This window comes from Python bivittatus, unplaced genomic scaffold (genome assembly GCF_059951505.1).
Source record: "Python bivittatus isolate LINGU-HERP-01145 unplaced genomic scaffold, Pbiv_v1 ctg000400_np1212, whole genome shotgun sequence".
NCBI lineage: Eukaryota > Metazoa > Chordata > Lepidosauria > Squamata > Pythonidae > Python > Python bivittatus.
This window is the reverse complement of record NW_028277073.1, coordinates 7,107,038-7,111,138: the sequence shown is the minus strand read 5'-3', so window position 1 is coordinate 7,111,138 and position 4,101 is coordinate 7,107,038.

Genomic DNA, 4,101 nt, shown 5'->3' with positions numbered 1-4,101 from the left:
AAGCTCTCCCCGTGTTTGTGTCACCATATCAGCAAAGCAGAGTCATTTCACTGAATGCCACGATGGGGTCATCCCAGCAGCTGCCTTTGAACTGAACTGATGCTTGTTTTTACTAATGAATATATTTCTGTGCTCCACGATAGGCAAAGCGTCTTTATAAGAATCAGTAGAGATTGAGTGTTCTGCTGGTTCAAATAACATAAGCCATAGAAGCTCTAGTTCTATTTGGGAAAAGCTGCTATATGCTGAAAATTGCTGTTAGATTACCCAGTGAAGAACGCTGTTTCTTCCCCAGTAATCTTCAACCACAACTATCTCCTAATAGTTTATTGTTCTTAGTGATACCAAGAATCCAGAGACCCCAGAAGTAACACATTTTAACTTTGCACATAGTTGGGGAGGTGATTCCCACCACAGAAGAGAGCTTTTAGCTTCCAGCCATGTGAATGGTTAATACTACCATGGAGAAAAAGTAATATTGGAACTTTCATAGCTACTTCTGAAATGGATGTCTGGCTTCTCTCATCAGAGATTATGTGGGAAGAAGCAATGCTTATCCCCAGTACTTCACAAGAGTTTCAAGAATATATGGGCGAGAAAACTCAACCCTCCAAGGACAAAGTTAAGGATATTGATTTTGGAGTTTCTTACTGGGATATCAAAGAGGTTGATATCATATTTGTTGACTTAAAATGTGTGCCCTCCCCCAGTGTATGGATCCAGGATGTGGTAAACAGGTTGCCAAAACTTGTCAAGCTCATTGATCATGATTCATATTCACTAGTTTGCATGGGAATGAATAATGCTTCCAGTTGTTACTGTGAATGTATTCTGTCTGACTGAAACTCTGAAGAGGAAGGCAATGGACCTGGGTGGGGGTGTTTGTATGGGTATAAATGAGAAGAGGACTGTAAGGAGAGAATTCTAAAGCTGAATGATGGCTACATGAGTGATGATGATAGAAAAGGTTCATTTCTTGGGCCATCAGCGAAGTTCACTCCTACCCCTCATTTGCTTTGAGAGCTTATGACCAAAACTCAACAGAAAGTCTTCACCTTAAAAACATAAACAGTAGGGATGGGGATGCAAGAATCTATTCTCACCCTTAACCCTCCACACCATGAAAAAATGGGGCAAAATACTCTTGCCTGGACCCCTTCCAGTGACATTACTGGAATATTTCCTGCAGTCCATTAGCCCATCAGGAAGATAGGTTGCAGACTCAACCTGGGGGGAAAAACCCCCACCTCTGCTATAAGAGAAGCTAGGAGGATGTGTAGATACCTAGAAATTTTCCAGGAAAACAACTGGAGAGATATTGATACTCTGATGCACAGACCATTAGAAAGAAGATGAGTTATAACCCCTGCTGGAAATTGAACATGATAGGGACCCCTGAAGCTTGGTGGAATGATTCCCAAAATTAGAATGTAGCAGTGGAAGGATGTAACTAAATAGAACATATATGAGAGAAATAGCATTATATGTTAAACATCTATCCCTGCACAAAAATTGAAGCAATTGAGCCATAGATACATGGAGAAATAAAACTAAGTGGAGAAAGACATTCATATGGGGATCTACTATAGACTGGCATTTCAAAGAGCAAATGTGGATGGTGTTTTTCTGAAGTTACACACACCGGAAAGCAAGAACTAATCATAATAGGGAGCTCAACTATCTGGTATCTGAAGGGGGCAAGAGCTAATGGGCTTACAGTAAGTTACATCATAGTGGGTTTTAGCTGGACATAAAATGGAATGTATTGATGCTAACAACCCTTCAGCAATGCCACGAATGACCTACTGGAATAAGTGTGCTCCCTTTTTGGAGGCTTTTAAGCAGATTGTACAGGTCACTTATGATCTGGAATAATGGCAGTGAGGTCAGAGGCTGGCCTAAAGACTTTACAACCCACCACCCCTTTTTAGATTATATGGACTTCCTGTCCATCATACTGAGACATTTTGTTAGCAGTTCATAACAATCATATAAACAGACCTCATGCATGATTTCTGGAAGAGCCTCTAACAACTTACCTCTGTGTTATCCTCAAGCACCATATGATGCAATACAAACAGGTTTTTAGCTTCCTCTATCTTAACTCCAGTAGAAGATTCCATAACATTCTTAAGCATCTATTGTTCCCTCTGTACTTTCAACTCTGGAATTTCCTTAGGGTGATCAGAGGCCCAAAAGTAGCTGCTGTGTCCTTAATCATGTGGCAGCATGTCTCACCCTTTGTGACCACACAACTACCACTCTTGTGTCAATGTTGTGCCAACATCGTGCAAATTGCTTACATTACCACACACATTCTCATTGTACCCTTTGGTCAATTTAGTTTAAATAAGCTGAGCATAGGTGGTGGCTGTTGTTCTACCTGAACACAAATTATGGGCCACTTTTAGGATGTTCAGTGCCCTGGAAGATTCTCTTTCCCCAAAGGTCAAAAAAGTAGAATAAAATGTTGCTTAATGAACCAGTTAAGCAAACTGGTTTCCTTGAGTCTTCTTCTTCTTCTTATTATTATTATTATTATTATTATTATTATTATTATTATTATTATTATTATTATTTTCCCACTTCTCCCCCTTCATCAAACATAAACCATTTTGTTTTATTTTATTTTATTTTATTTCTTTTAGAGGAAAAAATGAACCAGGAACATATTACAGGAGGAAACAGTACGCATATGAATCACTGTCCCTAATGGGTGGGGCGGGCCTGTGCAAATCTAGGTGGGTGCTTGGAATGACCTGTTTAGCTACTAGTCAGTCAGCGTTCTGAAATAGTGTGAAACTTTGTCCAAAAATAGCTCAGCTGACAGGTTAGCCTGAAGGGGCAGTTTGCTCCCTCTGTTGCACAGCAGCATCCCTGCCAGGCCTGCTTAACCTAATTGATAATGGTGGAGGTGGAGTTCCCCAAACTGGTGGTGTTGGGGAATTTCAACCTGCCTTTCCTGGGCAAGGAGTGTGGAGTGGCCCAAGGGTTCATGGCCATGAGAACCATAGACCGGACCCAATTTATTGAGGGCCCAACATACTGTACATAAGAGATCATACCCTATATCTGATGGTTGTCTCATGGCAGACACAAAGTGATCTGAAAGTGAGGAGCATCAAACTTAGCCTCTAGTCATGGGCAGATCACTCTCTGATTAGTATGGAGCTTCACAGCGTGATCCTCCTCCACAGTGGGGAAGAACCTATTGCATAAAGTCTCCCCAGGTGCCTAATTGATCCAGTGGGTTTTCAGAGAAGGATCTAGTGGGCAATTCAGTCACGACCCTGGTTGCACACTGGAATAAGGGGGTGGTTAGGGATCAGATTGTACAATAGCAGCCTCTCCCCTCTCAAAGAACCACTGCATTCAAGGAGATGAAGTAGCCAGAGAAGATACCTAGAATATCACTGTAGGAAGACCCATCTCAAGTCTGACCAGACATTGGGAAGAGTTCAAGTTCAAGCCTACACAATAGTGTGTAATTTAAGTTTTGTCATATATTATTTGCCACAGATATTACATAGGAAGTAGAGCAGGAAGCTATTCTTAAGTATATTACTATTTACTGGAACAGAATGGAAAATGGTGAATGCCTCAGCAGAGACTGATGGATAGTTAAGACCCAAATTCTTTCATTTTGAACAACAGAAATAAACCTCTGTGTTCGAAACAACAATAACACTTAAGTTATGGTCATTGTGTGAAACCCTGCCTTTAGTTTGCAAAGTAATAAGATGTGACAAGGATCAAGAATTACCAAGCTGAGGAAGAAGAACAAAGTGGAAATATAAATGGACAAAGATTGTTACTATCAGAACCCATTATTTCCTAAGTAGGAAGGACATAGTGCTCTTTCTTGCAACTGAGTTAAAATGCTCTCCACCGGTCTTTGAACCAACAGAAAACCACAGTGACGTACAATTTACTGCTCCCCCCATTTACTATCCCACAGGGACAGTGCCAACAAATGGTAGTGTTCTTATTTATGGTGTGCAAAGCATATTAAGGACAGGGATTTATAGATTGCCCCAGTTGCTTCCCTCTTCTTTCACCAAATGTCACCAACCATCACTCACCTTAACATGAGATGGGGGA